We start from the raw sequence: 13,669 nt of genomic DNA, 5'->3' as shown, positions 1-13,669 counted from the left end.
AATTCAATTAAATATTTGTAATATATTTTTAGTATCTAAAATATTATAGATAGATAGATAGATAGATAGATAGATAGATAGATAGATAGATAGATAGATAGATAGATAGATAGATAGATAGATTTCACACACACACACGTATATGTGTTTAAAATACTCAAATGGCTACGTCTTAAAGGTTGCAATAACTATCTAGTAAATATTGTTTTAAAAATAATTGCGTGTGTATTCCAAATTGGGATATTACAATATGACTGTAGCATTCTAGTGTTTGCTACTGAATGAATAATAATGATGTAATGCTGTATAACCGTATAATGATAAACTACTGTAATAAATCATATAGATAGCTAAATATATATATATATATATATATATATATATATATATATAGTTTCTAATTGGGTAAGCCTTTGGGGTAAATTGGCTTCCAAGTAATGTATGCACGTAGCAGTCAGTATGTGAATAGATGGGCATGAATTGGCAGTGTTTGGAATCGGCCTGTCACTGAATGCACTGAGGTTCTGGGCACACATCTCCATAGGAGCAGTAGGGCTGGAGGGCTGCTGGAGCTGACATGATGGAGGAGAATGACAAGTCTTGCAGGATTTTTGGGGTGTTTAAAGTGGTTTAAAAGTCAGGTGTTTTGGAGGGATGAAACTCTTATTCAAATGCCAGTGACTGGTGCTGTGATTCGCAGGCATTGAGTTGCTTGGGCTGTCTGGCAATGGATAGGAGGAGTGGAAGGGAGGGAGGGCAGGGGGAGACATGAGAGAGGGGGAGACAAGGGGGAGCGGGTTCAGGCACCGCTAGCACTACAGGCAGAATGGGACATTGATGTGGCCCAGGCAAATAGGGCTCAGGCCCAAAGAGACGTGCCAAGGATACCTGCACTGGATGCCACCCTCTCCAGGCAAGGCTCGACCGACCCCCGCGGTAAGCAGAACTCTAAGTGTGCATTGTGGGGACTACACGACAGTATAGGGGAGAGATAGCACAGGAGACAAACATCTGACTATATAGTGACATATAGAATGCATGTAATGATAGGCACTAGTATGTGCCATTCTAGTTTCCTGCAATCTGCAGCCTCTCTGCTTTTTTATTATAGATGGATGATGGATATCCTATATCTATAGATTATATATCTTTTATTAATGTTTCGATTATGTATAATTGTGTATATGTCGGGTGTGTGCACATATGATATATATATATATATATATATATATATATATATATATATATATACATGCATGCATGCAAACACAGTCATACACTAATACACACACACACATCTACAGTACATACAGGACACCTTTGCTAAATACTATACTAAATAATATACTATACTATAAAAAAATAATAATTTAAATCGACTATTTGAAATGAGATATAAAAATGCAAAAATAAAATGACAGGGCATATGTGCAAATCCTGTATTATTTCTATGTGGTGTCCTAGATACGCTGCATCTGATTAGCCTTTGATGATAATCACTGTCCCCTATATACATATGCATATGGATTTGCATAACGGTCTATGGGGAGGGACACGTTGAGCTCATTGTACGTCTACAGGTAAAGCCTCTCTGCCTCCCTCCATATGATCTCCATGTTCAGCCTGTACAATCTTGGCACACCACTTACACGATTTTTTTTTTAAATAATTTTAAAAAAAGAAGTGGCAGGGCCTTCTATGTATTTATAGAGAGTTAGGAACACAGCAAAATTATATAATCCTAGAATTGAAAAAAAAACAATTTAAATAAAATTGCATAGAGGGTTTACCTTTGGACTGATGAATATCCACTGCAATTATCCATTCATGCGCAGATGGAATAAGTAGACAGAAATATTCTTTTTTTGCATAATTGGATAATTGAAGTTTACACATTATATTGTCTGAAGATTTTAAAGTATATCAACTTCATTGTCTTTATTCTCAACATAGCAATAAATAATAAAGGTTTAACTTGTGGAAGCATTGAGAAGAAAATAGAATGGATAAATGATACCTATTTATTTTAATACAAAAAGAAACACGTTTGCATCCGAACAAAATTAGCATTATTATTATAGCTTTATATTGCTACTATGTATGTCCTGCAATGTCCCCCAATGAATATGCTGCAGCTTAATTAGTGACAAGTGTATAAGAATCCCTTGTCTATAGCAGTCTAGTCTATACTAGTGATCCTCAAAATGCCTTTCACACACAAAGAAACAAATTGTTCAAATGGTAAAAACAGAGAAGCCCAAAATGGTTTGTTTTTTTTAATTTATGGAAGATGTCAGGAATAAAAAAAAAAAAAAAAAAAAAAGAATAATGAAGGAAATGAAAAAATGCAAATATACCTTTACATATGCATCAGTATTTAAACATAATACAGTCTGGAACCAACGGGAGCAGGAGAAAGGAATGTCGTTGTTATTATTCATAGGACGTGTTTCCAGCCCCATCGCCTGCTCTTCAGCACGGACAGTCAGAGCAATCCTCTCCCAGCAACACTGCATTTTGTTTCATCTTGGGATTTTCCTTCCTCTTCCTTTGCCTTTTTTTTTTTTTTTTTAAAACATTTTTTTTTCTTGTTTAAAAAAAAAAAATCAAATCAACATTTTCAGTAATGAAAAGGGTGGGGAGCGCAGATCCAGTGCTGAGCCGGATTAGCATATATTTTTTAATGCCCTAATTTCCTTGATGTATGTAAATGTAGCCCAGGCTTGCTGGAGCAGGCGGGTGACGTCAGTGGACGTGACCTCGCTGGAGGAGCAGAGAGTGGAGCTGCTGGAGAGGAGGCAGAGCCCTGACTCTCATCCCGACTCCCCAGCTAAGGGAGGGAGGGCAGCCAGCAGTCAATGGAGCTCCAGAGATAACACACAACACATATGTGCGATCAGCTACTACAGCCCTGGGTGGCTCATATATGTGCCCTGATTGCTGTGGCAGGCATGTGATCACGTCCACATTGGAGCCTATGTACAGACATGCGGTGAGAGGGAGTGACAGGAGCCAGGTAGAGGCATCACTAGAACATGTATGATAATAAGGAGGGCGTGCCTGCACCCAGATCCTGTTGTTCCAATCTGAATATGCCTTTTTCTGCTTATCGCTCCTTCCTAACCAGAGCACATGCTTTTGTTTTAAGGCTGTCAGTCTTGATGACCTCACTGCTCCACAAGGGGTTAAGAAATGATATTCACCTTTAGCGTGAGGGGGCCTAAAGGAAGGAAAATCACCACTAGAAATTACTGGACAATAAAATTACCGGCCAATCTGCTGTTAGAATGAATTTATTATCACCAAAGCATACAACATACCCAACAGATGTATAGCTATAGGATTGTATGAACAACAAAACACCATGGATGTACACGATGCATACTAGGGGTGTGTAGGCATGCTTTCTACAGTCTTTAACTTTATTACCATTTATTTATCTTTACCTACATTATTATGGTATGGTAGAAAATAGGTGGATATAATTTAATTTATATGATCTGGATTTTGAAAAAATAAAGCTTTCTCTTAGATAAAATTAGTTAAGGAGAAAAAAATATTTACAGTTTGTTTGTTATCTTTTTTCTTTGCTTTACAGTAATTAAACCAATAAACTTATTATAAAGGCTGTAATGATAGGTATAACACTGTGCTGTCATATATGGGAGATAATGATAATACAGGAGGGAAGTATTGGATACACAGCAAAATAGAATATACTTGTGTGTGTAGAATATATATCTATATCGTGTATCTCTCTCTCTCTCTCTCTCTCTAGATATATATATATATATCTATATATATATACACACATAGATAGATCTCTATCTCTCTCTCCTCTCTCCTCTCTCTCTCTCTCTCTCTCTCTCTCCCCTCACTCTCTCTCTCTCTCCTCTCACTGTCTCACCTCTCTCTCTCCTTTCTCTCCCCCTCCGCCCTTTCTGTCTCACCCCTTTCTCTCTTTCTCTCCTCTCTCTATCTCCCCCTCCCCCCTCTCTCCCAGCTCCCCCTCTCCCTCTCTCATTCTCACCTTCCTCTCTCTCCTCTCCCCCCCCCTCCCTCGCTCTCTCTCTCCCCCCTCTACCCCTCTCTCTCTCTCTCTCTCTCTCTCTCTCTCTCTCTCTCTCTCTCTCTCTCTCTCTCTCTCTCTCTCCCAGCTCCCCCTCCCCCCTCTCTCTCTCTCTCCCCCAGATCCCCCCTCTACCCTCTCTCATTCTCACCTCCCTCACTCTCTCTCTCTCTCCCCCTCTCCCCATCTCTCTCTCTCTCCCTCTCCCCCATCTCCCCCCTCTCTCTCCCTCTCCCCCATCTCTCCCCTCTCTCTCCCCCATCTCCCCCTCTCTCTCTCCCTCTCCCCCATCTCCTCTCTCTCTCTCCCATCTCCTCTCTCTCTCTCTCTCTCCCTCTCCCCCACCCCCCCTCTCTCTCCCCCCCTCTCCCCCATCTCCCCGTCTCTCTCTCTCCCTCTCCCCATCTCCCCCTCTCTCTCTCTCTCTCTCTCTCTCTCTCTCTCTCCCGCTCTTTCTCCCCCCTCTCCCCCACCCCCTCTTTCTCTCTCTTTCTCTCTCTATCTCTCTCCCTCTCTCTCTTCCAGTTCCCCCCTCTACCCTCTCTCATTCTCACCTCCCTCGCTCTCTCTCTCCCCCATGTCCCCCCTCTCTCTCTCTCTCTCTCTCTCTCTCTCTCTCTCTCTCTCTCTCTCTCTCTCTCTCTCTCTCTCTCTCTCCCTAATCTCCCCCCTCTCTCTCTCTCTCTCTCTCTCTCTCTTCCAGTTCCCCCCTGTACCCTCTCTCATTCTCACCTCCCTCGCTCTCTCTCTCCCCCATGTCCCCCCCTCTCTCTCTCTCTCTCTCTCTCTCTCTCTCTCTCTCTCTCTCTCTCTCCACACACACCACACCTAATTCCTGTCCATCTATCTATATATAGTACATACATGATTCATGTCCCTATAGCCCCTGTATGTGTCTGTCTCCCATGAACTTGTCCCCCTCTCGCGCTTTCATTTTTTCTTCCCTTATACGCCTTTCCTTTAGCTCTTCTCGCCCATGTCTCTCTCATTATCGCCTCCCTTCACTTCTCATTAACAGTCACAATCTTGAAGCCAATTTAAGTTTGCTCCAGTCTTGCCCCTCTTCTCCAAACCCCCCCCCCCCCTCCTTCCTTGTCATTTTCTCCCTCGGACAGGTCTCCACTCGCCTGGCTCATCTCCTCACCCACCATCTCTGCAACCTACTCATCTACAACTACATCAATGGCATTGGAATGGGCATTAACTCTTCCACCCCCCACCCCCCCAATTCATCATCACCAAAAACCCAGATGTACAGATCTTATCAGTGACATCATAAAAAAATATTAATACCAAACAATAAAACAAAACAAATAATAATAATAATAATAATAATAATAATAATAATAATAATAATATCATTAATAATGTGGGTGGGTAGGCTGCCTGGCAGTGCCATGGCCGGAGCAGCAGTAACAAAGGAAGCGATAAATCAGGGGCTATGCTCTGTAAATATATGCGATGCTCTTGTAGGGCTGCAGTCTAGGAACGAGTGATCTTCCACTGACCAGACATTTCAAATTTGTTCCGTCTGCCACATGAGGACTATGAGAGGGGCTGGAGCAAATTCATTATCTGTGACATGCTCGACGTATAGTGGGAACTGCAAAGGACCGTGGCAATGGCTGGACAATGGGGCTTCAGTTCACCAGTAACAAAAGAATTAGAGGGGGAAATGGTTGGGTTTCACAGCACGTCCTCCTCAGCAGAGAGGGCTGGACCAGACCTTGTCCAGCCCCCCCAAAAAAACTTGCAGACCCCTTCTCTAGAACACTTCACTCTCCAGCCAGTGTTTATTAAGCATATCTCTCAGGGGGGTACCCCTCCCAAGTTTTTTTTTTTTTTAGAGGTGGGGGGGGGTGACCTTCAGTGATATCTAAAAAGGAACTTAACAACAACTATACAATGGGATTAAGCTGCATTTTTCATCGCTTTGAGCCATTTCTGGAGCTGGAAGATAATTTGGCTGTCACTGGTTTAGATGGGATATTTTATTCTGCATATCTCTTCCTGTTGGGTGAAAGTGTCCTCAGACGTGTAAGTAGTGCATTTCATTACTCATCAGATACCTGGCCTTTGTAGCTACAGGGGAATGTGGGGACAAGTGTGCTCTCACTTTACAGATTGGGTTAAAGGAAGCTAAACTTTTCACAAGCTATCAACTTTCAGTTGTTTAATACCCCAGGCAGACAGGCTGCATAGATGAAAGTTCCCAATTCGGATCTGATGGTGTGTAAGTCTCTTGCTTTCTGTAGACCTGTTGATTTTAGGAAGTGTAGTAATTAATTACTAAGGTAGCCACGTGCTTATTGAGAGAGAAAAAAAAAAGTTCATCAGCCTTTCTGGGTCCTGAGCTTAAAAGGAGCAAGGCCCTCACTAAACAGGAGATGCCCAGCACAATGTAACTATTTTATTGCTCTTGAGATCATCTGACCTGATATGACATATTAAACCCACCAATCATGGCACTGGAGCCAAAACTTAAATTGCATCTCACCAATTAAAACGGATTGATCAGCAGCATCGCAGGCACAGAACTCTGATCCTTCTAGGGGAACAAATGATGCTTTATTTTTTTGGAGTTCTGCAATAGCTGATGCATGCATTAAAATTTGATGTGTAGGTGTTACATTCTATTTTGTGTTATTTTGTGTATTTATTATTGCCATGTGTTTGAAATGTCCTCTATGTGCCTCCGATTTTTTTAAAAAAATAATCTCCTACGAATATGTGAATTATTAGAATACAAATATAATATTAATTACACGTGCTTGACCCCTCTGATCTATCATGCTCAACGTCAAGTTCACGGCTTGTGAGTCACAAGGGGACTGAGGCTCAGTACAATCTTCTGTGTAGGCCTAGGCACAGTGTGACAGCGCCAGCTCCTGTCTAATGGCTGGCCTCCGAATTAGGTAGGCTTCTTTGATTGACAGCTGAAAGATCTCAATTTATTCTCAAATGTTTTTCTTTTTTTTTTTTTGCTTCAATGTTCTGTAGGCATCTATTGTGCATTTAATGTTCTGAATTCCAAAAAAAAAAAAAAAAAAAGCTTTCTTTTCTTTTTTTTACAGATATATACACTATAGTGTATAATCTCATTAACAATATTATGGAACGTGTAGCACTGGATGCAGCATTTGAATATTGTGATGCTATCATGAACCAGTATAAGATCCTTCTTTGGATAAGCTTTTATCTTAAAATGCTGGTGGTCTCTTATATTAGGAAGACTAATGTCGTTTTTTTGTTTATTTTTATAATATATCTTCAAAATGCATTTTCAATACACTAGGAGGTCTAGTTATAAACATAACTTTCACACAGGATTCACAAATGTTTTCAAATAGAAAAAAGTGTGAATCTTGAGTGAAGGATGTCTAAATCTTGTGATAAAATAAAAATATTTATAAACATACCCTTTAAATAAAACGTAGGCACCTGAAAAAAAAATAAAATTATATATATATATATATATATATATATATATATATATATATATATATATATATATATATATATATAAAAGATATATACATATTAGACTTAACGCTACTGTTTTATGTCAATGTGTATAGCTATGCACAACGGTACTGATTTACAAAAGCAGTATTGTTTTATATTGGCCTCTCATAACCTTGAAAAAAAAATACATTCTAGTTGGTTATGGAAATTATGAAAATAAACAAATGAACTCCTTTATTTAATCAGCTCCAGATATACCCATTTATTTTTGCACGTATATTTTTGGGTGTGTGAAATGACAGGTTCTTCCTGGGAAATAATGATTTCTCTTACCTCTTTCAGATGCTGTTGTGGGTGGAAATAACATCCTGTTAACCAAGTTGGAGGTAAAATGCAAATAATGACATAAGCCCCCTGATATGTCTCTAGTTTTCCTGATGCATGTACTGTACGTGACAATGCATGCGTTACTAGAGTTTCATTTTAAGCACCATTGTTTTAACTTTCATGTATCATTTTTATGTGCTTTTATGTTGCCCTTTTGTATCTCATTTCATAAGTGTGTTCATAGTTACATTTTGCATAAGTCAAATGCATTGACTACTTTAATATAATTTTAAAGCAGTCAGAAGACAACGGACCAGCAATTACAGTATGCCAGTAGTTAAATGTAGAGTCAGTGGGGTGTAAATATATTCCCAGTCTTATAAAATAAAAAGATAGATGTAAAAAAAAAAAAAAAAAAAAAAAGGAAGTGATGCAGATGTGAGAGGTTATTGTGCTAATGAGAATAATAAGTAGCCCCTTCCAATGTGGGTGAATCGTATGACGTCACTGAGCGGTAGAGTGAATAATAAGCAGTCCTCTCCAATGTGGGTGAATTATGTGATGTCATAGATAGGTAGAGGCCCATTACAGCACTTCGGTTTACACCTGATATCATAGAGCACGTTTGTATGATAACTTCCAAAAGAGGCTGCATGTGGGAAGCCATTTCAGCCATCAATGACCAGTCAACTCAATATATGTAAATCCTGCGAAAATGAACTTGAGGTTTGCAAACTGCAGTTGCTAAGGAGTGCTATGCAGCTTCTTTGTAAGAATGCATTGTTCATAAGGCGTTGTTGTAAGGCTGCAAGTGACGTCACATATACCTAGGCCCATGTATTTCTTCTGCCAAGTCACATACAGGGTTTGCAAGGAGGGTATTTACATACTAGACAACAGAAATTCAGTGGTTGCTGTTTCTTGCGTTGCCAGTGTGTTAAGGGAGTGTGAAACAGTCACTATTTGGGATTATATGTACTAAGTATGAAGCCTTATTGCATAGGCAATAAGGCATAGGCAGTAAAGGTCCATCAGGGTAATAATCATAGATTCCCCTGTATGGGTAGAATGATGGTGTATATATATATATATATATATATATATATATATATATATATATATATATATATATATATATATATATATTTTTTTTTTTTTTTTTTCAGACACTATAGTTTATCAGTTAAATGTGCACAAACCTATTTAGGTTATATGCAGCAGCCAGAAAAAGATAGATAGACAGACAGATAGATAGACAGACAGATAGATAGATAGATAGATAGATAGATAGATAGATAGATAGATAGATAGATAGATAGATAGACAGACAGACAGACAGACAGATAGATAGATAGATAGATAGATAGATAGATAGATAGATAGATAGATAGATAGATAGATTCAGAATAATCTATGGCTGTATATTGTAGAAGATGTATAGTGTATTGTTTGTGTCCAGCTGTAGATAGATGGATTTATAGATAGATAGATAGATAGATAGATAGATAGATAGATAGATAGATAGATAGATACAAAATGGTCTATGGCTGTATATTGTGGAAGATAGTATATTGTTTGTGTCCAGCTGTAGATAGATGGATTTATAGATGGATAGATAGATAGATAGATAGATAGATAGATAGATAGATAGATAGATAGATAGACGATAGATACAGAATGGTCTATGGCTGTATATTGCAGAAGATGCATAGTATATTGTTTGTATCCAGCTGTATTAAATATCAGACTCATTGTTACATAAGCAGAACCCGATCTGTTAGCACACAAGCCAGGTGTTGGAGGATTAAGGATCCAGGACTAGATTGTTTGTCCAACATTCAGTATTTTATTACAGCCTTTATTAACGTACCTTAGATACATGATTATGTCTCAGTATATAAGAGCAGCCAGCATAGCATAGCATGCAATGGTGCAGAATTAGAAGTGTGCCCATGCAATCCCCCTCCTCCCACCACCTTCCATCCACCCCAGATCTGGGCCAGAAATCAGAAATTCTAGACAATTCCAAGCGAGCTGAGCTGTGTCATCCTTCCATGGTGGGGATGGAGTATATAGCAGCAAAGGGCAGCAGCACACACAGCTAGGACATACTGAAAGCATGAGCCCAGCAAAGTGATAAGGTAATGACACGGTGACTCACTGCGGATCACAGATTTCAAGGAAAAAGAAAAGGCAGCAAGGCCCTGCTATAAGCAAGAAGCAAATGCCTTTCGTTGTTGAGAGGAGGTAGAAGAGAGTGATGAGTGTCGGTGTGCTCCCCGGGATGCAGGCAGTGTGTGGCTCCCCTGGGGTACAAGGCCTTGGGGTTGGTGCTGTAGGGTAGAGCTGTGTATAGAGATGCTGGGAGCTGTCCCCGCTGCGCTGGTGCTGATGCTGCTAGCTAGGGGCAGCCCGCTGCTGCTGATCACTCATGCATATCAATAGCCGCGTATACTTGAGATCTCTCTCTCTCCCTCTCTTCTCTCTTTTTTTCTCCTCTTCATGACATCATCATTACATTGGTCTCCCGCTGTCCAGAACCTTTGACCTTGCCGGGCTGGTCCACATTTTTTTTTTTTTTGGCAAAAGAAAACCCCCTCCCTCCAATGATGGCCCTTTTCTCCTTTTTCAGACCGGTGGCAGCAGCAAGCCAGCAAGACTGCATCTCCTCAGTCTCTCTCTCTCTCTCCCCCCCCCACCTTCTCCTTCCATCGAACAAGGAGCTGCCCCCCTCATCCACACATAGATGCCCGAGATGTTTGCCATCAACTGCCACCATTGGGAGAAAAAAAAAACCCTGGGCACGTCTAAAGCCAGAGGATCGGGAGGAGAGCATTGAATCATCTTGTCACTTTGGACTGGAATGAGATTTTCTTGCTGGGCTGCACACAAGCCTTCACATCTTCTCCAGGAGTCTTGGGTGAGAATGAAGCGATTTACAATGCAAATAGAGGCCTGGCCAAGAGATGGATGCACATTGGGAGCTTGCTGGTGGTCTTTGCTGCACACACATCAGGGGATTATTACTGATGGGAATAACTCACCAGGAGCAAAGTTGGGGATAAACTTTGATGGCAACAGATCTCTGATGGCTTGGTTATGGAGACCATGGCTGGTGATCGGGAGCGATGTGTTTGACCAGGGGATTGTTACAACAAGAGACTGCTCTACAAGCCCCATCCAGCCTCATGTAATCAGCAAAGGGATGGTGGATCGCTGGGACCTGGACACACGAGAAGTGGTTGTTATCTTTGGTTATCTAGCTGTATGAGTTTATCGGTTTTCATAAAGCTAGATAACCGAAAGTAAAAACTCCTTCCAGAACATCACACCGCTGAAGGATGTACAATCCACACACAAGGGGACTGCTGGAACTGACTCAGCCAATCACAAATTGGACCCCCCCCCCAAAAAAAAAGCTAGACATATATGTATATTCATGTCATTTATGCCACTTGATGGTGTCCCCCTATGTTTAAACACGGATTGCAATGAGGAACCTGCTTTTATTAGCCCACAAGGATAATGGATGGTAATGTATATGCAACTTTCGTTCAGCATAAAAAAAAAGTATTGATTTTTGACTAGTGTGACCCCAGAAACATGGGCCTGACTGCAGAGTCTACAGTCATCTTAACCAATGTAGCGTCTGCTAGCAGATTAGTGATTAAATGAAGCACAATACAGTAGTGTCAAAAAACATATACTAATACTAAACTATTCCTATGTGATATCATGATATCATATTCAGTAGAATCACATTCTGCTAGTTTAATTGTTGCATGTATTTGGGTCCAAAGTTGCATAGGTAGCATAATACCACAGTGTCCTACAATATACATGACATGTAGTGTAATAAAATATACATTACATGTGGTGTGGTGTATTAGTATTGTTTGTGTATTTGTAAAGGTCCAATAGGCCAGGACAGCATTACTCCTAGTAGCTGGAGTTTCCCCTGCAGTCTAATATCAAAGCTTAACATTATACATATACCACATACTGTATGTCATAATGTACATTTGTATAATGCTTGAAACAGGGCTAATAGACCAACAGTAACATTTTTAAATTTAGAATTCACAGAATAACATTTGTCTGTTTTTTGTGTGCTGAAGTAATATAAATATATTGGGATAATGCATATACAGATCGTAGATATGCATAGGTCTAGTAAAGGTCTAGTAAAGCACTATGAAATTACACACAGTAATTTGACTTTTCAGTGTGTTTGGCTGTTATGTACATGGAGCTTGGAGCATAAAAAAACACAGTGAAATAAAATACATATACTACATGATGTAGGAAAATGCACACTGTCTGTTTCTCATTTAATTGAAAACAAATGTTGATTTTTTTTTTCTGACTCTCTGAATGCCAGATTATTAAGCCTTTAATTACACTTATAGGCTGCTCTGGCACATAAATGGCAGTCCTCAATGATAGTGTTTTATATATATATATATATATATATATATATATATATATATATATATATATATATATATATATATATATGGTATATAGCATTTTAATTTGTGATATGAATAAATCCCATACCTTCCAAAGTGCCTTACTCAAAAATCTGGGATTCCCATGTGTTGTTTCCATGTACATATAACATAGCAGCACATACTACAATACGTATTCTACATCTGCTATGATGCAGACTCACGTTGCTGAAGTTCTATATGTATATAAGAAACCATAGTAACTATTACCATAGCAATCAGTCTAAGTTTCCATTGTGACTGAGTGCCATGTACAGCATATTAACATATGGAATTTTGGATCATCAGACCCAGCCAGAGTAGTTCTTGAATAGTTAAATGTAGAGAACACTAGAATATTACAGTAGTAACTTGTGATTTTGTGTGGGTGGCATGTATATACTATATAGCATAGTAGCAGTGTGCAATACAACACATACAGTATATCAGGTGGTATAATTTACACTCATTTCAGGGACAATAGAATTCTACTTAATAGATGTGTTTTGTATGTACAGAGAGCACCATGCCACTCTCTAATAAATATATATTTTTACATGTGGTATAATGCTAAATGTATATTTGGATCACTAGTACTGAGGTAGTTGTATTCTATATGATCAATCCACAAAGCTTTAACAGAATGGTAAGGATCTCTATTTAAAAAAATGTGACTTTAGTTGTCAAAGCTGCTTAGACCCAGCTGAAAATAACTGTCACTTTTTTTGCTACATAATGTGCTCTCAATCTGGGGACAGTATAATTCTACTGAATAAGTTTTGTTTTTGTTTACATAGAGCATCACAGCACTCTATAATAATAATCACATTACATGTGGTAAAATACAAGCCTACTATTGAAGTGTATATATGGGTCACCAAAATTGACAGTTTTATTCTAAAGGCTTTATTCACAAAGCTTTAACACAAGAGCAAGGATCCCCATTTTAGCCATGTGACTTTGATTTTCAAAGTTGATTAGACTCCACTGAAAATAACTGCCACCAAAAAAAGTACACTAGGAACAGGGACACTATAATTACACTGAATGAGTTTTGTTGTTATGTACACAGAGAACCACACCACTGTGTAATAAATATATTGCATGTAGTATAATACAAGCCTCCTACTGAAGTGTATAGGTCACTAGTACTGACAGTTTTATTTTAGAGGCTTTATTCACAAAGCTTTAACACAAGTGCAAGGATCGTCATTTTAACCATGTGACTTTCATTTTGATTAGACTCTGCTGAAAATAACTGTCACTTTAAAAAAAAAAAGTAAATATCATGCTCTATAAGAAACAAAATAACTATTAC

The 13,669-nt window shown here is 39.1% G+C and overlaps 1 long non-coding RNA gene across 1 annotated transcript; it reads left to right on the top strand.

Moving 5' to 3' along the window:
* Positions 1–763: 763 nt before the first annotated feature.
* Positions 764–12,198, top strand: LOC141136019 (uncharacterized). The gene is made up of 3 exons (XR_012243665.1): positions 764–936; positions 7,877–7,920; positions 10,494–12,198. It is a non-coding gene; the product is annotated as an uncharacterized lncRNA (long non-coding RNA).
* The last annotated feature ends 1,471 nt before the right edge of the window (positions 12,199–13,669 follow it).

Source organism: Aquarana catesbeiana, linkage group LG01, assembly GCF_042186555.1.
Source record: "Aquarana catesbeiana isolate 2022-GZ linkage group LG01, ASM4218655v1, whole genome shotgun sequence".
Lineage (NCBI taxonomy): Eukaryota > Metazoa > Chordata > Amphibia > Anura > Ranidae > Aquarana > Aquarana catesbeiana.
The sequence above is the reverse complement of the archived record's forward strand: the minus strand, read 5'-3'. Positions and strand labels throughout refer to the sequence as shown.